At 45.1% G+C, this 25,585-nt stretch overlaps 2 pseudogenes; one reads left to right on the top strand and one right to left on the bottom strand.

Annotated features, from left to right (window-relative positions):
• Positions 1-6,254: 6,254 nt before the first annotated feature.
• On the bottom strand, positions 6,255-6,566 carry LOC138810135 (cytochrome c oxidase subunit 6A1, mitochondrial pseudogene; annotated as a pseudogene).
• Positions 6,567-8,850: 2,284 nt separating this feature from the next.
• LOC138810134 (DNA-directed RNA polymerase II subunit RPB7 pseudogene) lies at positions 8,851-9,577 on the top strand (annotated as a pseudogene).
• Positions 9,578-25,585: the final 16,008 nt, after the last annotated feature.

Genomic DNA, 25,585 nt, shown 5'->3' with positions numbered 1-25,585 from the left:
TAAGATCACTTCAGAAAGTAATTGAGCCAGGATATTCTAATCACAAGTAACAAAAAAATCCCAATTTGGGGGCATGATGGTACATACCAGTAATTCTAGCATTTGGGAGACTTGAAGTAGGTGGATTACAAGTTTGAGGCCAGAATGGGTTATATAGCAAAAAGAAAGAAAAGAAAAGAAAAAAGGAAGGAAGCAAGGAAGGAAGCAAGGAAGGAAGGAAGGAAAACCAGTCGGACAGGGGTTGGTAGCTATTCAGGAGGCTGAGATCTGAGGATCACAGTGTAAAGCCAGCAAGGTCAGATGAATCCATGAAACTTACCTTTGATTAAACACTACAAAGCTGGAAATGGAGCTATGACTCAAATGGTAGAGCCCTAGACTTGAGCAAAAAAGCTCAGGAACAGTGCTCAGGGCTCTGAGTTCAAATCATAGGACTGGCACACACAAAAAAGAAAGGTTGGAGGTGTGGCTCTGGTCATAGAGCAGTAGCCAATAGGTGAAAGCAAGTGTCAAATATTGAGTTTGAGTCCCAGTCTCAGACAAACAAAGAAAAAAAAGAAATTCTAATTGAACTTGCTTAAGTTACAATTGTGTGTGTGTGTGTGTTCCAGTACTGTACTCTACCACTCGAGCAACATCTCTACTTTAGGCTTTTTGATGGTTTATTATATATGAGTCCTGATTTGTTTTTCTGAGCTGGCTTCGAACCTTGATCCTTAGAGCTCAGCCTCACCAGTAGCTAAGACTATATATACGCATGTGCCACTGGCATGATTTTGACCCACTGTTACAGACCAAATTGTATTCCCTCAATATTAGATATTTAAGTCTTAGCTGCTGCAACATAGCATGTGATTATACTTGAAGACAGACCCTATAAAGAAGGGAAAATGAGGTCTTAAGGGTAGGCCTAGTACAATACGACTGGTTTCCCTTTATTTATTTATTTTAATTTTAATTTTTTTTTTTTGTCGGTGGTGCGGCTTGAACTCTGGGCCTGAGCACTGTCCCTCAGCTCTTCAGCTCAAGGCGAGCGCTCTACCACTTGAGCTACAGTGCCACTTCCGGTATTCTAGTGGTTTATTGGAGATAAGAGTTTCACAGACTTTCCTGCCCGAAATGGCTTTGAACCATGATCCTCAGATTTCAGCCTCTTGAGTAGCTAGGATTACAGGCGTGAGCCACTAGCACTCGGCTTGGTTTCTTTTTAAAACAGATTAGGCAGGTGCAGTGCCTCACTCCTGTAATCCCAACTACTCAGGAGTTAGAAGGACCAGCACAAGATCCCATCTAAAAAATAAAGTGGCACTGTTGCTCAAGTGGTAAAACACTAGCCTTGTCAGGGACAGTGCCTTGAGTTCAAGCCCTGCCAACAACAACAACAACAACAAAAAACAGAAAGAAAAAAAACGCATGGTAGCATACACTCTCTCTCTCTCTCTCTCTCTCTCTCTCTCCCCCCCCAGCATTTGAGAGGCTGAGGCTGGAGGATCCCCAAGGATAAGGAAGTAAGGAAGCTTGGGCTATGTAACGACCCTGTTTCTTAAAGGTGTGTGTGTGTGTGTGTGTGTGTGTGTGTGTGTGTACATATGCATGTGCATCCACATGTATGAATGCATCCTGTAGGATTCATTCTGCAGAGTGGCAGTACTGTAAACATTAACCTAGGAGCTTGTGTATGTTGGCCAACTGTTATATTACTGAGCTACTCCAGACAGAGATAAAGTTTAATTTAATTTATAAATTAGGCACTCCAGGCACCTGTGGCTCACGCCCATAACCTAGTTACTCGAGAGGACAAAAGCTGTAATATTGAGGTTCGAAGCCAGCCCACGCATAAAAGTCTGTGAGACTCCATCTCTAATTAACCAACAAAATGCTCTACTGGTAGCCAGCCAGCCATGAGGTAGCAAGCCAAGCGAGAATAGAGGCCCTGAATTCCAGCTCCAATACTGGCATACAAAAAGAAAATAGACCCAGTGAGAGATTAATAACTAATAATAAAATAGACCATTATAGCAATATACCTCATAAAAAATATGTGCCTGGGGGCTGGGAAGGTGGCTCAGTGGTAGAGTGCTTGCCTTGCATGCCTGAGGCCCTGGGTTCGATTCCTCAGCACCACATAAGCAAAAAGAAAAAAGCCGGAAGTGGTGCTGTAACTCAAGTGGTAGAGCGCTAGTCCTGAGCTGAAGAGCTGAGGGACAGCGCCCAGACCCAGAGTTCAGGCCCCACGACCGGACCCAAAAAAAAAAAAAAAAAAAATGTGCCTGTAATCTCTCAGGGTACTGTTACCTTCTCTTTTTTTTAATTTTATTTTTGTTGGTCATGGGGCTTGAACTCAGGGTCTGGGCACTGTCCTTCAGCTCTTCAGCTCAAGGCTAGCGCTCCACCACTTGAGCCACAGCACCATTCCCAATTATTCTGGTGGTTTACTGGAGATAAGAGTCTCATGGCCTTTGAACCACAATCCTCAGCTCTCAGCCTCTTGAGTAATTAGAATCAGGTGTGAGCCACTGGCATCTGACTCTGTTCCCTTCTTTTTTTTTTTTTTTTTTTTGTCGGTCGTGGGGCTTGAACTCTGGGCCTGGGCGCTGTCCCTCAGCTCTTCAGCTCAAGGCGAGCGCTCTACCACTTGAGCTACAGCGCCACTTCCGGTTTTCTGGTGGTTTTTTATTGGAGATAGGAGTCTCATGGTCTCTCCTGCCCGGGCTGGCTTTGAACCGCGATCCTCAGATCTCAGCCTCCTGAGTAGCTAGGATTACCGGCGTGAGCCACCAGCGCCCGGCTAAAATTTTCCATTTTTGTCTTTGATTTTTTTTTTCTTCATACGGTTTGTTTTTTGGGTTGGTCTTGAGGCTTGAACTCTGGGTCCTGAGCACTGTCCCTGAGCTCTTCAGCACAGTACCACTTCTTGTTCCCTTCTTTTTTAAAGGAGTCTTTTTTCTTGCTTGTCCTGGGGCTTGAACTCTGGGCTTGGAAAGTATCCCTAAACTTCTTTTGCTCAAGGTTAGTCCTCCCTCTATCACTTGATAGTATCACTTGAGCCACAGCACAACTTCCAGCTTTTTCTTATCTCCAATGAGATAAAATCTCATGGACTTTCCTGCCTGTGGAACCGTGATCCTCAGATCTCAGTCTCCTGAGTAGCTAGAATTATTTATTTATCTATTTTTGGGTCTGGTCGTGGGGCCTGAACTCTGGGCCTGGGTGCTGTCCCTCAGCTCTTCAGCTCAAGGCTAGCGCTCTATCACTTGAGCCACTTCCAGCTTTTTTTTCTGCTTATGTGGTGCTGAGGAATCGAACCCAGGGCCTCAAGCATGCAAGGTGAGCGTTCTACTACTAAGCCACCTTCCCAGCCCCGAGTAGCTAGAAGTATAAGTGTGAGCACACAGCTATATCTTCTTTTTGGAATATCCAAATTGGCAGGATCACTATTCTTGTGCTTCAGAAAAATTATGAGGTAAAATAAGGAGAGGTAAAATGAGGAGATCTGATAGCTAGATGCCTGCTAAATGACCAGCAGTCAGGTAACATATACAGCATGGATACCCCAGGCAAAGGGAAGGTCCTCACCCTGGGCTGCGGGAAGCAGGATGGGGCAAGATTCCATCATTGAACTTGAATGGTACACAATTTAAAACGTGTTTGGAGATTTTCTGTTGAATTTTGTGCACGTATGCACCAGTCCTGGGGCTTGTCAGGACCAAGATGCTGTCCCTGAGCTTCTTTTGCTTAAAGCTAGTGCTCTACCACTTGAACAGCACCACTTCTAGCTTGTTGTGAGTAGTTCATTGGAGGTCAGAGTCTCATAGACTTTTATGCCCAGGCTGGCTTTGAACTATGATCTTCAGGTCTCAGCCTCCTGAGTAGCTAGGATTCCAGGTGTGAGCCAATCTGTTGAATATTTTTAGACCACAGTTGACCATAGGTAGGTAACTAAGACTGGCAAAAACAAATCGTGGAAGATGAATTTAGTCAAGCTGAACACATGTATATTTTGTAGCTCAACAATTCTAGTTCTACGTATGTATCAGTCATGGTGGTGTTGCTGTCAGGAACACAAAACTGGCAATGAATCAAATTCTATAAAAAACAATACCAATCAGGCACTGGTGTCTCATGCCTGTAATCCTAGTTTCTTAGGAGGCTGAGATCTGAGGATTGACATTCAATGCTGGCCCAGGCAGAAAAGTCTTCGTGAGACTTTTTTTTTTTTTTTTTGCTTATGTGGTGCTGAGGAATCGAACCCAGGGCCTCATGCATGCAAGGCAAGTACTCTACCACTGAGCCACCTTCCCAGCCCCTTGTCTCCAATTAACCACTGAAAAACTAGAAGTGATGCTGTGGCTCAATTGGTAGAATGCTAGTCTTGAGCACAAAGAGGCTCAGGGATGGCACCCAGGCCCTGAGTTTAAGCCCCACAACCAACAACAACAACAAAAAATAAACAGGCGCCGGGCGCTGGTGGCTCACGCCTGTAATCCTAGTTACTCAGGAGGCTGAGATCTGAGGATCGTGGTTCAAAGCCAGCCCGGGCAGGAGAGACCGTGAGACTCCTATCTCCAATAAACCACCAGAAAACCGGAAGTGGCGCTGTAGCTCAAATGGTAGAGCGCTCCCCTTGAGCTGAAGAGCTGAGGGACAGCGCTCAGGCCCAGAGTTCAAGCCCCACGACCGACAAAATAAATAAATAAATAAATAAATAAATAAATAAATAAATAAATAAATAAATAAATAAATAAACAGGGTGCCAGTGGCTCATGCCTGTAATCCTAGCTACTCAGGAGGCTGAGATCTGAAGATGGAGGTTCAAAGCCAACATGGGCAGGAAAGTCTGTGAGACTCTTTTTTTTTTTTTTTTCTGTCGGTCATGGGGCCTGAACTCTGGGCCTGAGCACTGTCCCTCAGCTCTTCAGCTCAAGGCTAGCGCCCTACCACTTGAGCCAAAGCCCACTTCTAGCTTTTTCTGCTTATGTGGTGCTGAGGAATTGAATCCAGGGCCTCATGCATGCAAGGCAAGCGCTCTACCACTGAGCCACCTTCCCAGCCCCATGTGAAACTCTTATCTCCAATAAACCACTAGAAAACTGGAAGTGGTACTGTGGCTCACGTGGTAGAGTGCTAGCCTTGAGCTGAAGAACTGAGGGACACAGCGCCCAGGCCCAGAGTTCAAGCCCATGACAATAACAATAATAAAAACCCAATAGACTATCTATATAACTTGTGCTATATTTATACAATGGGGTTACTCTGTATAAGTGAAACAGACAACTAATAGTTGTAGTTACCAGTATATTGTTGTCATTTTCATATAAAACTGGGGATTAAACTCTGAGCCCTATGCTTGCTAGACAAACACTCTTTCATTGAGCCTACTGTCTGGGTTGGTCGCCAACTCATCCACCTCCTGTTTCTATCTCCCAACTAGTTTGGATTACAGTTGTTCACCTCCACACTCTGCTCCCATCAGCATGATTGAACATTGAAAGATAATATTGAATAATTAAAAACTAGCCAGTCCCAGGAGCTGGTGGTCCATGCCTATAATCCTAGCTACTCAGGAGGCTGAGATCTGAAGATCACAATTCAAAGCCAGCTCAAGCAGAAGCCGGTGAGACACCCCCCGCCCCAACCTCTTTTTGCCAGTCTGGGGCTTGAATGCTTGAACTCAGGGCCTGGGCACTGTCCCTGAGCTTCTTTTGCTCAAGGCTAGCACCCTACTTGAGCCACAGTGCCACTCCCAGGCTTTTCTTTTTTTTTTTTTTTTGGGTCCGGTCATGGGGCCTGAACTCTGGGCCTGGGTGCTGTCCCTCAGCTCTTCAGCCAAGGCTAGCACTCTACCACTTGAGCCACAGCGCCACCTCCGGCTTTTTTCTTTTTTGCTTATGTGGTGCTGAGGAATCGAACCCAGGGCCTCATGCATGCAAGGCAAGCGCTCTACCACTGAGCCACCTTCCCAGCCCTCCCAGGCTTTTCTGTTTATGTGGTACTTGAGGAATTGAACCCAGGGCTTCGTGAATGCTAGGCAAGCACTCTACCACTAAGCCATGTTTTCTTTTTCTTTTTTTAAGTTTAAACTATTTAAGCCATCTCCTGCTATAAGCAAAGGGATGGAAAAGTTGTTTAGTTGTGATTTGACACAAGTAGGAAGGTGAGCTTAAAGTCCCATGTACTTTTCTGGTCCACGTGCAGAGGAATGGGCCAAACCAAAGCTGTGGTCCCGGGTGCCTGGGCGATGGTCCAGGTTCTCTTCACTCATCTTCGTAGCCAGTGGGAAGAGGATTTGTATGAGGGTTGCCATCTCCCCAGGGAAAGGGCTTGGTCCTGATGCGGAGATGGGGGTAGGCGATGAACTCCTGCCTGTCGTGCTCTTCGTGGCGAGATCTCAGGAAGACATTGAGCATGCTCACTCCCACCCGGGGCAGCGTGACGAAGTAGGTGAGGGCCTTCCACAGGCGAGCTGAGCCCTCCTTGCTGTGCGCGCCGCTCGACGTGGGCTGCCCAATCTGGGACGGGCCAAGCAGCCGAGAAGCTCGGGACACCAGCACCGCAGCCGACACCATGTTGGTTTTCCACCCACTTTTTCTTTCTTTCTTTCTTTCTTTCTTTCTTTCTTTCTTTCTTTCTTTCTTTCTTTCTTTCTTTCTTTCTTTCTTTCTTTCTTTCTTTCCTTTCTTTCTTTCCTTTTTTCTTTCTTTCTTTCCTTCTTTCTTTCCTTTCTCTTTCTTTCTTTCTTTCTTTCTTTCTTTCTTTCTTTCTTTCTTTCTTTCCTTTCTTTCTTTCTTTCCTTTCTTTCTTTCTTTCCTTTCTTTCTTTCTTTCTTTCTTTCTTTCTTTCTTTCTTTCTTTCTTTCTTTCTTTCTTTCCTTCTTTCTTTCTTTCTTTCCTTTCTTTCTTTCTTTCTTTTTTTTTTTTTTTTTTGCCTTGGCTTGAACTCAGGGCTTGGCTGTCCCTGAGCTCTTTTGTTAAAGGCTTACACTCTACTACTTCTACTTCGAGCCACAGCCCCACTTTTGGTTTTCTGGAGGTTAACTAGAGATGAGTCTCAAGGACTTTTCTGTCCAAACTGGCTTTGAACTGCAATCCTCAGATCTCAGCCTCCTGAGTAGCTAGGGTTACAGGTGTGAACCAACAGTGCTCAGCCTTCCTGGCTAGTTTTTGTTGTTGTTGTTGTTTTGGGGTTTTTTTTTTTTTTGGTCAGTCGTGGGGCCTGAACTCTGGGCCTGGACGCTGTCCCTCAGCTCTTCAGCTCAAGGCTAGAGCTCTACCACTTGAGCCACAGTGCCACTTCCAGCTTTTTCTGCTTATGTGGTGCTGAGGAATTGAACCCAGGGCCTCATGCATGGGAGGCAAGCACTTACCACTGAGCCACCTTCCCAGCCCCTCTGGCTAGTTTTTGTTTGTTTGTTTGCCAGTCCTGAGGCTTGAACTCAGGACCTGGGTGCTATCCTTGAGCTTCTTTCACTCAAGGCTAGGGCTCTACCACTTGAGACACAATGCCACTTCTGCCTTTTCTGTTGATGTGGTACTGAGGGATTAAACCCAGGGCATCAAACATGCTAGGCAAGCACTCTACCACTAAACCACATTCCCTGCCTTATATCACTTTTAAAATAAAAATTTTAAAGGTATTCTTAAAAAAAAAAAAACTAGCCAGGGGCTGGCTGGGAAGGTGGCTCAGTGGTAGAGCGCATGTCTTGCATGCCTGAGGCCCTGGGTTCGATTCCTCAGCACCACGTGAGCAAAAAGAAAAAAGCCGGAAGTGGCGCTGTGGCTCAAGTGGTAGAGCACTAGCCTTGAGCTGAAGAGCTGAGGGACAGCACCCAGGCCCAGAGTTCAGGCTCCATGACCGCACCCCCCCCTCCCCCCAAAAAAAACAACTAGCCAGAAAAATACAATATGTCTTCACTAAAGTTAAAAAAAGCAATCAAATGTTATTTAGAGAGACATGCATACGTAGGAAACTATAAAGTGGGGAATAGACATTCCCATGGAAGGGGATGGAAGAAGAAAAGGATGTACATAGCTGGGGATACCAGGGCTATCAAAGACCTCAGAATTGCGCCTCTCCAGCTGGGTAGAAGACGTATTGATGGTTGTCTTAGTTTGTTTTCTGCTGCTATAAGAAAATACCACAGGCTACCACACTCTGAGTAATTTCTAAGGAACAGACTTTATTTCCTACTGTTCTTAGAGGTCAGGGCTGGGGATGTAGCTCAAGTGACAGAGTGCTTGCTTAGCATCCGTGAGGTCCTAACTTCTGACATGAATAACCTGTTCTAGATAAAGTCAAATAACTTCCTACTCCTGGCCAGAAAGTCAGATGAAGATATATCTGGTGTCTGCTGAAAGCCTTGCTGCTGTATCATCACATGGTAGAAGGCAGAAGAGCAAAAGAGAGCTGACCTTCTTCCACAAGCCCTCTCCTTGCATCATGAATCCATTTATGAGTGTGGAGCCCTTGTGACCTTAATGCCCCTCAGCAAGCCCTCTATCTAATATATGTCCCTTGAAGATGAAGTTTCAACATGAATTTTGGAGGGAAGGGAAGCAGTCAAACCATAAAATTTATTCTTTAAAGAAATGCTTCTAAGGGGCTGGGAAGGTGGCTTAGTGGTAGAGCGCTTGCCTTGCATGCTCAAGGCCCTGGGTTCGATTCCTCAGCACCACATAAGCAAAAAAAAAAAAAAAAAGCCGGAAGTGGCGCTGTGGCTCAAGTGGTAGAGCGCTAGCCTTGAGCTGAAGACCTGAGGGACAGCGCCCAGGCCCAGACTTCAGGCCCCACGACCGGACCCAAAAAAAAAAAAAAAAAAAAGAAATGCTTCTAAGTCCAGCCTCCACTGGGAGAATGTTTTACCACATCTCCCTGGAGCACGAGATCCTGCTGCATCCGTGGTACTTCGGCCCTAACTTGCTCAACATGGTGAAGCAAAAGCTATTCACCGAGGTGGAGGGGATGTGCACCGAGAAATACGGCTTTGTAATTGCTGTCACCACCATCCACAATATGGGTGCAGGTGTGATCCAACCTGGGCGAGGCTTTGTCCTTTATCCAGTTAAATACAAAGCCATTGTTTTCCGGCCCTTTAAAGGTGAAGTTGTGGATGCCGTGGTCACTCAGGTGAACAAGGTTGGACTTTTCACTGAAATTGGGCCCATGTCTTCCTTTATCTCCCGTCATTCCATCCCATCAGAGATGGAGTTTGATCCGAACTCCACCCCACCTTGTTACAAGACAACGGATGAGGACATTGTGATTCAGCAGGATGATGAGATTCGCTTGAAAATTGTAGGGATCCATGTGGACAAGAATGACATTTTTGCTATTGGCTCCCTGATGGATGATTATTTGGGGCTTGTGAGCTGAGCATGGACTGCTATGACTTTTTTGGTCCTGACTGGGGAAGTGTGACCTTCATACTTGCTCCTTGGTCCAGAGGATGATTCTGGCTGTTTGCAGGAAAACAAAGAAAGTTCCTTGACTCCAGGAGACATCTGGCACTTGCCGCTCACTATGTGTTCTAATTATTAAAGGTCCTTGTTTCTGAAAAAAAAAGAAAGAAAGAAAGAAATGCTTCTAGCCAGGCACAGGTGGCTTATACCTAGCTACTCAGGAGGCTGAGATCTGAAGATTGTGGCTGGAAGCCAGCCCCTGTGAGACTCTTAGCTCCAATTAACCACTCCAAACCTGGAAGTGGTGCTGTTGTTCAAATGGTAGAGTGTTAGCCTTGAGCTCAAAGAGCCTCAGGGACAGCCCCCAGGGTCTGAGTTCAAGCCCCACAACTGATTTTTAAAAAATTAAGAAAATGCTTCTGGGGCTGGGAAGGTGGCTCAGTGGTAGAGTGCTTGCCTTGCATGCATGAGGCCCTGGCTTCAATTCCTCAGCACCACATAAGCAAAAAGAAAAAAGCCAGAAGTGGTGCTGTGGCTCAAGAGGTAGAGCGCTAGCCTTGAGCTGAAGAGCTGAGGGACAGCGCCCAGGCCCAGAGTTCAGGCTCCACGACTGGACCCCCCCTCCCCAAAAGAAAAAGAAAAAGAAAAAGAAAATGCTTCTGGCCAGGCACTAGCGGCTCATGCCTATAATCCTAGCTACTTAAGAGGCTGAGATCTTATGGTCATGGTTCAAAGCCAGATTAGGGAAGGAAAGTCTGTGAGACTCTTATCTCTGATTAACCACCAGAAAAACCCAAAAGTGGAGCTATAGCTCAAAGTGGTCTTGAGCAAAAATATGCCTAGGGACAGCACCCAGTCCCTGAGTTTAAGCCCTAAGACTGACAGAAAAAAATTTTAAAAAGCTGCTTTTAGCTCTGTGTAGTTGTTCTTGCCTATAATCCCAGCACTTGGGAATTAGAGGCTGGAGGATTAAGAGTTTGGGGTCAGCCCAGGCTACGTGGCAAGATCTTGAGTTAATAAACTTAATAAACCAAGCCAAACAAAACAAAACCCACTTCTGGGAAAATGCAGTAGACTTACTTTTCCCTATTCCCTGTTAATATAAATTAAAGCCTTGGGCATTTATATATGACAAAAATAAAATAAGAAGCTGGGTGCTAGTGGCTCACACCTGTAATCCTAGCTACTCTGGAGTCTGAGATCTGAGGATCATGGTTCAAAGACAGGCCAGGCAGGAAAGTCCATGAGACTAACTACTAAACTACTCAGGAAAAGCTCTGAGTACAAAGAGGCTCACAGATAGCAACCAGGCCCTGAGTGCAAGCTCCAGGACTGGCAAAAAAATTAAATAAAATAAGACGACTCTGAACCATGGAGAGAAGATGAGCCAGGTCAGGGCCCCAGTGTTGAGATCCCTGGATTTCCCTTTTCCTCTTTAATCCCAGAGCTAGAACTGAAGAAGCCAGCAACCAAAAACTAGACACAGGCCAAAAGATTCCTGGAAGCAGGAAAGCAATGGCCTTGCAAGACAAAATTTTTACATAATTGCTTTACTCTAGCAAAACACAGCCAAAGAAATTAAACTGCTTATAGTGAAGCAGGGAACCTGGCAAATATTCTTAGGCTCTATAGTTACAAGGGAGAGATCCCTTCAAGAGAAACAAAGAGGAAAAATGTTGCTAAAAGAGGAACCCAGGAGAGGCCAACAGGGCCTCAGGAAGACCAGAAGCTGAGCAAACCCTCTTCTTTCTCCCCTCAAATCTCCTGGTATTATATGACCTTGGAGTCAAGAAAATCCATAGAGGCACAGGCAAAGGTGACAAGGAGTTTTATTTGGCTGGCAGCAACTGCCTCGTCCAGGGAGGACCAAGAACAGCCCCAGCCTACAGTGGGACAGAGTTTATATCAGTCAGTCAGAACTACCTGCAGGTGGCCGTTTACAGATGCTCAAAGATCATAGAGGTGGGGATACTTTTCAGCTGTGGCCAGGACCAGGCGTACAGCATTCTTTCTGGAGGCCAGAGATTCAGGATTAGAAGTGAGGGTTATCAAGGAATAAAAAAAGCTGGTTACTACAATATCTCTGTCTCTTACAATCTATGCTTTCATCTTTAACCCTGGCCTAGTGCCTGTAGGTATTTTTTTGTTCCTCTGTCTAGAGCTTTTTCCACTGTCAGACTGGACCACTATCTTCCTATCTATGGCCTCCTGAATAGTTGAGATGACCAAGATGATCCACTATGCCCAGCAGGTTAGTTGAAATGGTGTCTCACTAAATTTTTTTGCCCTGACTGACTTCAAATCATCCTGATCTCTGTCTCATAAGTAATTGAGATGGCAGATGTAGGCAGATGACATTTTTTTTTGAGGTAGTAAGGAGAGTGGTTATTTTTTAAATGGAGTCTTGGACTTTTCTGTCCAAGCTGGCTTCCAACCATGATCCTCTGGATCTCAGCCTCCAAGTAGCTAGGATTATAGGTGTGAGTCACTGGTACCCAGTTTATGATGGTAATTCTTGAGGCATGAAAAAAAAAAATGAATGAGCAGACAATGGTACTACTAAGTCATCCTAGCCTAGGCCGGGGCCCACATTCTGCCCCTAGCTGTCCATTAACAGTTAGTTTCTGGTTTGGCCCTCAGACATTGTGTAGCAGAAACAAACCATTCCCACTAGGATCTGTCTGAACTCTTGACCCACGGAATCTATTGATATACACAATGTGGGAAGGAAGGAAATTAGTTCAATACGTGAGTCTGAAAGTCCAGGAAGAGGCTGAGTTAAAGATGTAAACTAGGAAGTTGAATAAGCTGGCCTGTACAGGGAGATAGCGCCATAGTAAGGCCCTTGGGAAGGAGGGAGGGATAACTTTTTGCCCAGGGTGACCTCAAAGCTCCCAATCTCCAATTCCCAAGTAACTGGGATTACAGGTGCCAGGCACCACAGCTATACTCACATTTCCCTTCTTTTTTGGTATTGAGTATTAAATTTAGTGCCACACACATACTAGGAAGGCACTCTACCACTTGAGCCATGCCTCAGCCATTGGTTGAGATGGTCTCTTGAACTTTTAGGCCCAGATGGCCTCATTTGTGATCCTCCAAGCTCCCTCCCAAGTAAACAGGGTTGAGCCAGTGATCAGTCTTATATTTCCCTCCTTTAAAACGAATGGGTTTTGGGTTCTTCTGGGTATTAACTCAGTACTTCTCACTTACTAGACAAATGCTGTACTGCTGAGCCAAACTTCTAGCCACATCCCTCCGTGTGTGTGTGTGTGTGTGTGTGTGTGTGTGTGTGTGTGTGTGTGTGTGTGTGTGTGTGTGTGTGTGTGTGTGTGTGTGTGTGTGTGTGTGTGTGTGTGTGTGTGTGTGTGTGGTGTGGTGCTGGTACTGGGGATTGAACTCAAGGCCTAGCTAGCACTGTCTCTTAGCATTTTTTCCTTTTCTCTTTTCTCCTTTCTTTCTTCCTTTCTTCCTTTCTTTCTTTCTTCCTTTCTTTCTTCCTTTCTTTCTTTCTTTCTTCCTTCCTTTCTTTCTTTCTTTCTTTCTTGCCAGTTCTGGGGCTTGAACTCAGGGCCTGGGCACTGTCCCTGAGCTTTTTTTGTCAAGGCTACCACTCTACCACTTGAGCCACAGTGCCACTTCCACCTTTTTCTGTTTATGTGGTACTGAAGAATGGAACCCGGGTCCTCATACATGCTAGGCAAGTACTCTACCACTAAACCACATTCCCAGCCCCTCCCCTTAGCTTTTTTACCCAAGGCTGGTGCTCTATCACTTGAGACACAACTCTATTTCTGGCCTTTTGGTGTTTAATTGGAGTTAAGAATTTCTGTATTTGTCTGCTCTGACTGAATTTGAGCCACAATCTTCAGATCTCTGCCTTCTGAATAGTTAGGATTATAGGCATAAGCCACAGTGATAGGCTACATTTCCCTTTTTATTTTTTTTTTCCAGTTCTGGGGCTTGAACTCAGAGCCTGGGCACTGTCCCTGAGCTTCTTTTGCTCAAGGCTAGCACTGTACCACTTGTGCCACAGTGCCACTTTTGGCTTTTTTCTGTGTATGTGGTAAGAGGAATTGAACCCAGGCCTTCATGCATGCTAGGCAAGTACTCTACCACTAAGCCACGTTCCCAGCCACATTTCCCCTTTTAGGGGAAAAAGATGACAGTGACTGATCACATCCAGTATGCTGTGCTCTCTCTAAGCACACTCAGGTCTCCACCCCATCCTCTGTGTGTGTGTGTGTGTATGTGTGTGTGTGTGTGTGTGCGTGCGCGTGTGTGCAGGGACTAGAACTCAGGGCTTGGCACTGTCCCCTTAGCTTTTTATCCAAGGCTGGTGCTCTTCCACTTGAGCCACAACTCTTTCCAGCTTTTTAGTGGTTAACTGGAGATAAGAGTCTCATAGACGTTCCCTGCGCTGGCTGGTTTCAAACTACAATCCTAGGATCTCAGCCTCCTGAGAAGCTAAGCTTACAGATGTGAGCCACTGGCACCCAGCTGTCCCTGTCCTTTAATTGTGCTGCTACTGCTTCCTCCTGAAATCATCTGTCCCTCTTCCCAACCAGCCTGGCTAACTTCTCTGTTTTCAGGTCTCAACCAAAAGTTTTCCAACTCTAGGAGATACCCCAAATTGCTCACACAGGAGTAGGTGTCTAATGTGAACAGCCCACACATACAGGAGATATGGAGGGTTCTTCAACAACAATGAGAGTTCAAATTGTTAACTGTTAAAACAATGACCTCAGTGTCATGAGAGCTGCCTCAAGCTCACTCACCGGAACTGCAGAGCAGTGCAGTCCTATGCTAATTAGTCCAGGGATGATTTCTATTCCCATGGATCATCATTCAAGCCCAGGCAACTAGTATTCCTCCATATTCCTAGTCCTCCAAGAGGAAAAGCCCCTGACCTTACCATCTCTTGAGCCATTGCTATACTCAGAGATCCTGCAGCCTCCTGATCTAGCTCCCTGCTCAGAGATTGAAGACTTCCTCCCCAGGAGGAAATCCACCCCATCCTCACATTACACACTCATACACTCACAGTGTGGACCCCAAGGCCTCCTCCAATCTAGTGTCCCACTTCTGGATCCTCCCCTGGAGTCAGGCTGCAATCTCCTTGCCAGTTGCCTGAGCACCTACCCACTGCTTTCGTAGATAATAAAATCCTGTCTCTCAGATAGATTATGCAAAAGACCCTAATCTCTTCTCTCACCATTATCACCTCCAAGAGGTGCAGACTTTCTAACAAGCAGAATAGAAGCCTGCTTACCATACTGGAAGGGAAGATGCCTTTCATTCCTCCTAAGGCGTCCACTGCAGCCAAAATAAGCACAAGTTGATTACTACAATACCTTGTACTCACACCTCATTTCAGCCAAAGCAGAAAGAGGACAGCTTACAGCTATGTTATAATTATGTCTCCCTGGTAGCCTTAGAAATAATTTAAGGACAGACACACCCAGCAGTGGCTCATTGTAATCCTAGATACTCTGGAGGAGATCAAAAGGAATGTGGTTCAAGGCCAGCCAGGGCAAAAAGTTCAGGAGACTCCATCTCAAGGAAAAACGTGGGTGTGGTGGCATGCAACTGTCATCCTAGTTGCATGGGGTATGTAAAGGAGGAGGAGGGCAGTCTAACCCAGCCCAGCCCCCCCCCAAAAAAAAGGGAGACTCTAATTGAAAAATAGCTAAAAGCAAAAAGGGTTAAGTGGCATGGTTCAAGTGGTAGAATATTTGCCTAGTAAATGTGAGATGCCCTGAGAGTTCAAACTCAGACTGCCCCCAAAATACACACACTCTCTCTCTCTCCCTCTCTCTCTCTCTCTCTCTCTCTCTCTTTTCCCAGGAGAGATCCTGATCTTCAGAACACAATAGTGGTTCCTTCTCCTAGATGTTTTTCTTTATTAGGATGGGCTCTCACTCTGTAGTCCAGGCTGGCCTTAGACACTCCCCCCAGCCCCCACCCTCTGCTCTCGGCTGGCGCTGTACCTCCTGAGCAACACTACCCCTAGCCTGGATTTTTGGTAGCTATTTTGGAATCTCAAGGACTTTTCATTCCAGACTGGCTTCCAACTGCAATACTCCATCTCTCAGCCTCCCCAGTAGCTAAGATTACAGGTGTGAACCACATTAGCATGAATTTGTAAAATTTGGGGAGGTGCTTCTATTGCAGTTTTCTATGGTTTGTGACCAAATCGTTGTCACTTGTGAAGATCAGTTTCATAATTAGTCGATAGACTTGACATTCCTAGTTCTAGGCAGTTAGTAGTTGAAGTTTTAATAATTTCGCAAATACAAATACAATGCTTGCCCAAGGAAAACAGAAGACTATTTGCATGATTAGGTAGGTATTTCATTTGATGGTTTGTTTGGGTTGGGGGTTTGCTTTATTTCATGTTTCCTTCATCATAACCTACACTTGACTAGACCTAAAAGACATACATATTAATGGACACATAAGCACACAGATATGTGAGCATGTATGTGTATATCCACGTACATAATTATTTATATGGCTAAATGTAGAACATGAATCAAACAGAGAATATTTGGGAGAAAGGAAAGGGGAAAGGAAAAAGGTAGAGGGTAAATAATTTTGTAATACATTTCAAATATATATGAAAACAGGGTAAAGAACCTGGCTGAAAGCTGCTGGTAATAGGGGAATGGAGTGAGGAAAGAAAAACAGACTCCCTCGGGAGTAGCCAATTGGCAGGAGAGGGTTGGGTTAAGAAGGAAGATGCAAGAGGTTGAATATGATCAAGAGATCATTTGCAACTATGAATATAGAACAATATTACCTATTGACATTGTTTGGGGAAGGGAGGGAAGAAGCAGCCAGGGAGAGTGATAGAGAGGGTGAGTTTGATTGGAATGTGTGGATTGATTATAAATGTGTGGAGATGAGCACCAGTGGCTCAAGTTAGTAATCCTAGCTATCAGGAAGCTGAGATCTGAGGATACACCTTCCCATGAGGCTTCAAGATGTTAATAAAATTGACCAAATTACAAGGCCCCTGTGGCTCATGCTTGTCATCCTAGCTACTCAGAAAGCTGAGATCTGAGTATCATGATTCAAAGCCAGCCCAGGCAGGCAAGTCCTTGAGATTCTTATCCCCAATAAACTACCAGAAAACCAGAAATGGCACCGAGGCTCAAGTGGTAGAGCACTAGCCTTGAGCTGAAGAGCTCAGGGACAGGGCCCAGGCCCAGAGTTCAAGTCCCACCACTGACAAAACAACAACAACAAAAAACCTGACCAAATAATAAACAACTGACTCAGCAATGTTTGTATTAAAAATGAGAATAGCACAGCTGACCACAGAATTAAAGATCACTCCATCCCTTAAGGGTACGTGCCCAAAGCAGGGCTCAAACCTGCACTCAAGACCCTCCTTCCGGACCTGGAAAGGTGGCTCAGTGGTACAGAGCTTGCCTTGCATGCATGAGGCCCTGGGTTCGATTCCTCAGCACCACATAAGCAGAAAAAAAAAAGCCGGAAGTGGCGCTGTGGCTCAAGTGGTAGAGCGCTAGCCTTGAGCTGAAGAGCTGAGGGACAGCGCCCAGGCCTGGAGTTCAGGCCCCACGACCAGAACCCCTCCCCCCAAAAGAAAAGAAAAGACCCTCCTTCCCTCCCCCAGAAACAGAGGAGTTCCTGGAAAGGCGCTCAGTTCTCTCAGTGATTGCAGTGATCCCTGGGCACCAGACACTTAATTCCAGTGATCTGTGTATGAGAGCTCAAGGGACACCAATCAAAACCCAGCAGGGTTTGAGAGAAAATATCTCATAACCAACACACATTCATTTCTACAAAACAAGTCAAACCAAACAAATTGATGGATTTTTTTTTCTCTCTCTCCTTGACTTAATTACTAAGTTGGTATGTAGCTGGAATGCAGTGGGAAGCAAACCCTTGGCCTGTATTCAGAAAATCTTCCCCTTTTCTTGCTAGACCAGCCACACAAAGACACAGCCACATGCAGGTTAGACTTAGGGTTGTCCCTCCTGGGTGAGTTGAGCGGGGATCAGCACCTAGCCAGAGGATTCCTCATCACAGATGGCTCCATGGAAAGGAAATCCATTCATCTGTCACAGAAGGAAAATCTAACAGAGAGAGCAGATGAGGGGGAATTTATATTCATGGATCGAATGCTTCAGCAGTGCAGGAATCCTCCAGGCTGCTTACAGGATGAGGAAGGCTAGAGAAAAATTCTCTACATAAAACAGACAGCAGTCACCTGAGCTAGAATTCTGAAAAGAGTGATTTCAGTAAAATAAGAAAGAAAGGAGGGACTCCATCTGAGCATTTATCAACAAATCATCATCGACTACTTTCTTTTTTTATATCTACCAGTAACCCTGCCTGGCTCTAAGAATAGATTATAGGAGATGCTGGTTTTTATCCATGGGGCTTCTGGCATTGTGAGAAAGGCAGACACTCATCAATTACAAGAGGAAAATGTGAACCTCAGCATCCACACATATCCATCTCTTCATTCTGGCCAGGGCTTTGGGTTACTCATTTTTCTGACTATGGTAAAAGATGCATTCAGCCCATAAAAGATATTCTAGAGGTCTCAGAGGATGTCCCCTTTCCTTCTTTAACTACCTACAGAGCAAAATCTGTTGTTAATGAGTAAAATTCGGTTACAAGTTAAGCCTATAGCTCAATAATAGAGCACTTGCTTAATAGGTAGGAGGCCCTTAGGTTCAATGTCAGCACTACCAAAAACAAGCTAACTCTCTTGGGAACATCTAGCTACTTTGGGGGCTTTCCTTGGACTTTCAAGTAAAGTTACTCTCTTTACCAAAAGAAGAATTAATTTGAGGTGGAATTCAATGATTTCTTTAAAAATATACTAGCCAGGCGCTGGTGGCTCACACCTGTAATCCCAGCTATTCAGGAGGCTGAGATCTGAGGATTGTGGTTCAAAGCCAGCCTGAGCAGAAAAGTCCATGAGACTCTGACCTCCAATTAACCACCAGAAAATCAGAAGTGGTACTGTGATTCAAGTGGTAGAGTGCTTGCCTTGAGCTATAGAGCTCAGGGACCACGCTCAGGCCAGAGTTCAAGTCCACGACCACCACCAACAAATATATATATATATATATATATATATATATATATATATATACAAATATATATGTATATATACATACATACATGCATGCATACATATATACACACATGCATACATATATACATACATACATACAAAAAACATATAATGGATGGTAACCCCTTAATAGTATATCACTATAAAAGTAATACTTTTTTAAAACCTTCAAAAAAATCTTCAGACAGCAGGCAGGGACACAAAAAGAAAAATAATGAGAAAAAAATAATTTCAGGGCTGAAATCAGATGTAGTTGGTGGGTATTTTGTTTTATAGTACTTGGGATTGGATATGGTAGACAACCACTCTACCACTTGAGCCATACCTCCAGTCCTTCTATTTGTATTTGTGAGCGTGTGTTCATGGAAGTGTGCAGCTACTGGGACTTGACTTAGGACCTGGGTGTTGTCCCTTAGCTCTTTTGTTCAAGGCTGGTACTCTACCACGTAAGCCACACCTCTATTTTTGGCTATTTTTTTGCCAGCCCTGGGTCTTGAACTCAGGGCCTGGGCTCCATCCTTGAACTTCTCTGTGCTCAAGGCTAGCCCTTGAGCCACAGTGCTACTTCTGGCTTTTTCTGCCTATGTTTTACTGAAGACTGGAACCCAAGGTTTCATGCATGCTAAGAAAGTATTCTACCATTAAGGTACATTCCCACCTGTAATCATAGCTACTCAGGAAGCTGAGATCTGAGGATCATGGTTCAAAGCCATCCCGGGCAGGAAAGTCCAGGAGACTCTTATCTACAATAAACCACTAGAAAACTGGACGTAGAGCTATGGCTCAAGCGGTAGAGTGCTTGAATAGCTGAGGGACAGCGCCCAGGCCCAGAGTTCAAGCCCCACTACCAATAAAAAAATAAAGAAAGAAAGAAAGAAAAAAAAAAAAAAGCTACATTCCCAGCTCCCTCCCCCACCTTTTCTTTGTAGTTAATTGGAAGCAAGAGTCTCACAGACTTTTCTTGCCCAGGGTGGTTTCCAATCACAATCTTCATATCTCAGCCTCAGAAGTAGCTAGCATCACAGGTGTGAGCCACTGGGTTTTGTTTTGTTTTATTTATTTATTTATTTATTTTTTGGTCTGGACCTGGGCCCTGTCCCTGAGCTCTTCAGCTCAAGACTAACACTCTACCATTTGAGCCACAAAGCCACTTCCAGTTTTTGAGTGGTTTATTGCAGCTAAGAGTCTCACAGGGACTTTCCCGCCCTGGCTGGCTTTGAACTGCGATCCTCAGCTATCAGCCTCCTGACTAGCTAAGATTACAGGAGTGAGCCACCAGCTCCGGCTACTGGTTTTTGTGTGTGTGTGTGTGTGTGTGTGTGTGTGTGTGTGTGTGTGTGTGTGTGTGTGTGTGTGTGTGTGTGTGTGTGTGTGTGTGTGTGTGTGTGTGTGTGTGTGTGTGTGTTTGTGTGTGTGTGTTTTGTCAGTCATGGGGCTTGAACTCTGGGCCTGGGCATTGTCCCTCAGCTCTTCAGCTCAAGGAGAGCGCTCTACACTTGAGCCACAGCGCCACTTCTGGTTTTCTAGTGGTTTATTGGAGATAAAAGTTTAACGGACTTTTCCTGCCCGGGCTGGCTTTGACCGTGATCCTCAGATCTCAGCCTCCTGAATAGCTAGGATTACAGGCGTGAGCCACCGGTGCCCGGCTTGGTTTTGTTTTTGAGACTAGGTCTCCCTAACTTTGTTAAGCATGCCTCAAACTTTCAATCCTCCTGCCCTCAGTGTAGCTGAGATTAGAGGCTTGTGCTCTGAATAGTGAGTTTTTCCTGGAAGTCCTCTTCCTGTCTTTGTTTCCAGTGAAGGAATAAAGAGCCTGTGCAGTAGGGATGTAAACTTGGAGGAGCATCCTGGCACTCTCTGAAAATAGTTTCTGCCCAAACCAAGCCACCTCCCTTTCCTTGGCCACCGTCCGAGGGCATGGCAGGCACACAGGTAACTGCACTTGCAACCCAGCCCCATCTGCAGAGGCCTGGCAGGAGGCATGCTTTTCCTGGGCCTCCAGAGGAAGCCTGAACTCTGGGACTAGTGAGGGACGCTAAGGCTGGAGAACTGACTGGCCCTGGGGATTCACCCTTGCTTTCCTGCCCTAAAGATGGGCATCCCCATGGGGATCAGAAGGAAAAACTAGTAGAGGGCATCCCCAACAGCTGCTGTGGAGAAGACATAGGAGAAATCAAAGTAACCTAGAAGTCAGGAGTTTGACAAGGGAACTATTAAGATGATAAACCCTGGCTGGGTCCTGGGTAAACAGGAGTATTGGGCCCCACTGGCAATCCTGGGGAACTCTACCAAGCTTAGGACTTAGGAGGAAGAAGCAGGGACCCTCAGTGTGTTTCCAAAGCTCCTTAGAGCCGCACACTAGTGGCTCACACCTGTAATCCTAGCAACTCAGGAGTCAGAGATCAGGAAATCTCAGTTTGAAGAAATCTATGAGACTCTTCCAGTTGATTAGCAAAAAAGCTGGATGGAGAGCTAGGATCAAGTGGCAGAGTGCCAGCCTTGAGTGAAAAAGCTAAATAATGGGCTGGGAATGTGGAATAGTGCTTGCCTAGCATGCATGAAACCCTGGGTTTGATTCCTCAGTAACACATAAACAGAAAAAAGCTGGAAGTGGCACTGTAGTCCAAGTGGTAGAGTGCTAGCCTTGAGTAAAAGAAGCTCAGGGACAGTGCCCAAAGCCCTGAGTTCAAGCCCCAGGACTGGCAAGAAAAAAAAAAAAAAGAAAGAAAAGAAAAGAAAGGAAGAACAAAAGAAGCTAAGTGAGCCAGGAGCCAGTGGCTCATGCCTGTAATCCTAGCAGTTCAAAGCCAACCCAATCAGGAAAGTCCACGAGCCTCTTATCTCTAATTAACCACCAGAAAATCAGAAGTGCTGCTGTGGCTCAAATGGTAGAGTGCTAACCTTGAACTGAAGGGCTTGGGGGCAGTACCCAGGCCTAGAGTTCAAGCTCTACGGACAAAAAAAGAAAAAGAAAAAAAGAAAAAGCTAAGTGAGAGTACAAAGCATGAGCTCAAGGCGCAGTACTGGCATAGGCAAAACAAAACAAAATAAAACAATAACCCCTGATGAAGATTAGAGGTGTATCTCTTTCTGGTACAAGGATCCAAAGGCCTGGGCTTCAATCAATAGTATTAGAAATTTTCTGTGCAGCTAGACTGTTTCCTTCAGAAATTCCAGAAAGTTTCCTTTCCAGGAGGTCAAAACTCCAGACTCAAAGAGGTGAAGAGATCAACAGACAAAGGCACCTACACCGGTGTGTGAATCAGACAGTGTCCAAGGGAGGAGGAGGTAAGTAAGGCCTGGGTGGGACCTCTGGCAGGAAAACCAGCTCTGTGTAGTTAAGGGTGGGAAGGAGAAGGGAAACAGCTGGAAAGGACCAGAAAGTCACCTACTAACTCCAGGAAGGACCACATCAACCTTCAGGTTACTTCTGAAGCAAATAAAACATAATATACAGTACAAATAAATACAAAATAAAATACAAATAATAAAGGGAAAAAGACAAATAATAAAGGAAAAGAGGGAAGGAAGCTTTAAATTTTATTTTTATTTCTTATTTAAAAAAATTTTTTTTTAAATTTATTTATTTATTTTCAGTTCTGGGTCTTGAACCCAGGGCTTCATGAATGTTAGGCAAGCACTCTTCCATTAAGGCACATTCCCAACCCTATTTTTTTTTTTTTTTTGGTCAGTCATGGGGTTGAACTTTTGGCCTAGGTGCTGTCTCTGAGCTCTTCAGCTCAAGGCTAGTGCTCTACCACTTGAACAACAGTGCCACTTCTGTTTTTCTGGTGGTTAATTGGAGATAAGAGTCTCACGGACTTTCCTGCTTGGGCTGGCTTTGAACCAGGATCCTCAGAGCTCAGCCTCCTAAGTAGCTAGGATTACAGGCATGAACCACTGGCACCAGGCTTAAATTTATTTATTTTTTATTTTTTTTATTTTTGGTCGTGGGGCTTGAACTCTGGGCTTGGGCGCTATCCCTCAGCTCTTCAGATCAAGGTGAGCACTCTACCGCTTGAGCCACAGCACCACTTCCAGTTTTCTAGTGGTTTATTGGAGATAAGAGTCTGGCTTTGAACCGTTATCCTCAGATCTCAGTCTCCTGAGTAGCTAGGATTACAAGCGTGAACCACCGATGCCCAGATTAAATTTATTTTTAATTGACACCTATGTGCCCACATTTATGGAGCATGGTATAGTAATTCTATACATGCCTACAAAGTCTAATGACCGAATTAGGGTAATTAGCATTTTGTATCCTCAAACACTGATCAGTTCTCCAGTTCTCTCTCTGTCTCTCTCTCTCTCTCTTCTTACTCCCCCTCCCCTTGCTCAGAACCTGGGTGCTATCCCTGAACTTTTGTGCTCAAGGCTAGCACTCTACCACTTGAACCACAGCTCCACTTCTAGCTTTTTGGTAGTTAATTGAAGATAAGAATCTTTTTCCTGTCCTGGCAGGCTTTGAACCACAATCCTCAGATCTCAGTCTCTAGAGTAAGCTAGGATTACAGGTGTGAGCCACCAGCACCTAGCCTGTTTTGGGCACTTTGCAAACCCCTTAAAGACATAAAGTCTGCACTTGGTTTTCTAGAAAACAGAGCTTGAGGCAAAAGTCTCAGCGTTAATACTTCCCTGGGGCAGCTGCAAGCCAAGGGCTGCAAGGGTGAGTAAAGAAGATAGAAGAGGAGGAAGGAGAGGGAGGGGAGGAGAGGGAGGGGCAGGAATGTGATACCGAGGTAGGCAGCCAGTGCCTGCTGGCTTACTCATTGGGACTTCTCTAAATGTGGAAGCAACTCCAACTCCAAATATTGGTCCATGTTTTGACTTGAAGAGTGTTAGCTATGCCCGCCCCCATGTCTGGGTTCTATTTCTAGGCCCATCTGAGCAGCTGCTAGGAAGCCAAAAGATCTCAAGTCCAGTTTGGGTTGCTCTTCCACCCTGAGGCTGCTGCCTTTGGCCCTCAACCCTGGAAGAAGTTGAGGGGTTAGCGTTGTGAGGCGGTGACAGCCAGGGCTGTCACAGAAGACTCTAAGCCGGGAGTGTGTCCTCTGGAAGCAAGACAAGACTGAGGCCTAGGAAGGAGTGGGGCTTAGCAAAAGTGAGAAGGTGAAAAGCTGGGTCTAGAGACTGACTTGGAAAAACACTGTCTTCATTCTGAATTTTCTTGGGCTCCTGATGCTCTGAATGATGGTCAGCTATATTGAGATTGCAGTTTTCACAAGCTCCATTAGGAAAAGAAAAAAAAAAAAAGACTAGGTGGCTCATGCCTGCAATATAGCTACTCAAGAAGCTGATCTCTGAAATTTGCAGTTCAAAGCCAGCTTGGGCAAGAAAGTCTGTGGGACTCTTACCTCTAGTTAACCACCACCACCAAAAATAAAAACAGACATGGAGCTAAGGTTCAAGTGGTAGAGTACCAGTTTGGAGTGAAAAATTTTGAGGAGTGTGCCTAGCCCCTGAGTTCAAGCCCCAGGACCAGCACACACAGAAAGAACCCACCCTGAGTTCACCCCACTACTGCCACACACACACACACACAAATTAAAAATAAAGTAAAATTTTAATAAAAGGATATGAATTGAGAGTTCTTGCACTCCTTTCTCATGATATGACACAACTGTCTGCAAGCACCTAGAAGGCTGATAAGCCTGAGCTGGGTCTATAACTATGTACACGTCACTAGCCAACAATACTAGATTGGCAACATTTTCTTTTTTGGTGCATAGGGCCTCTCACTTGATTGACTCACAGTTGGTGGTCTACTACTTGAACCATACTTCCAGTTCTGGCTTTTTGCTGGCTTATTGGAGATGAGTCCTGTAGGGCTGGGAATGTGGCTTAGTGGCAGAGTGCTTGCCTAGCATGTCTGAGGTCCTGAGTTCAATTCCTCAGTACCAAAAAGAAAAAAGAAATTTAAAGAAGAAAACCCATTAAAAAAAAGAGTCCTGTAGACTTTTCTGCCCTAAGTAGCTTCAAACCATGACTGGACTCTCAGATCTCAGTCTCCTGAATAGCTAGGTAGGATTACAGGCATGAGCCACCAGCACCAGCAACATTTTTAAACATGCAGAATGCAATAGGAATTCATCCAGCCATCATTCAGCTTGCAATAATCACAGCCCTTCTTGTTCCCCACTTCATCATGGACTGTCATCTAGAAACAGGTTTGGATCCTTTTCTCTGTCTCCACAGGAATGAGGCCAAAGGTTTCATAGACCAAGGCTGCCAGAGCACACTGAGGAATCCTGGTGGGCTGTGGAGATTGGGAGAAAGTCAGGCTTCAACATTCTTGTTCAACTAAGCAGATTTATACATCTTATTTTCCCTAAATAGAATCTAATTTCTCCCCCACCACAATATTGCCAGTTCTGGCTGGCTGAGATTTAACATGCACACACACACACACACACACACACACACACACGTAAATTATAATGTTTGTGTTAACATGTTAAGATATAATATATATTTTTAATAAAGTTAGGATTAATTGTGGACTATCATATGTGTAACCTTTCTGGTATTTACCTGATTGTCCCCGTTCCCCCCCCCCCCCCTCCCCTGTGTATGTAGGAAGTACTGGGATAGAGTTGGGTTGGAATTTGGAATTTTCACCTCTTGAGGCCTAGTCTTTCATGGCCTCATTCAAAGAGCCAGGGCCAGACTGGATAGCTAGATGTGATAGCCCTGACTATACCTATTCTACCTTTTAGGAGATAATTGTTTTAGACACAGAAAAGAAGCCACTCTGAGGACAAGACCCTGTAAACTAGAAGTACTACATACACATGGAAATCCAGCAAGGTGCCCTTGACCTTGGAGGAAGGTCTAGGTTTGTACCCTTAGGGGACCTTGACCTGCAACAGTCTCATAGACTGAGAGAAGAGCTAGCTGCACATTTAGAGGGACAAAACAGGATACCCCAGAGAGGGCAAATAGTACGCTCATCTAAAAGAAAAGCTAGAGACTGGGTGTTGGTAGCTCATACCTGTAATTCTAGGTACTCATGAAGTTGAGATCTAAAGATCATAGGTCAAAGTCATCCTGAGAGAAAAATCTCTGGCCTCTT

Source organism: Dipodomys merriami, unplaced genomic scaffold, assembly GCF_024711535.1.
Source record: "Dipodomys merriami isolate MVZ:Mamm:240054 unplaced genomic scaffold, mDipMer1.0.p SCAF_5, whole genome shotgun sequence".
Taxonomy (NCBI): Eukaryota; Metazoa; Chordata; class Mammalia; order Rodentia; family Heteromyidae; genus Dipodomys; species Dipodomys merriami.
The sequence above is the reverse complement of the archived record's forward strand: the minus strand, read 5'-3'. Positions and strand labels throughout refer to the sequence as shown.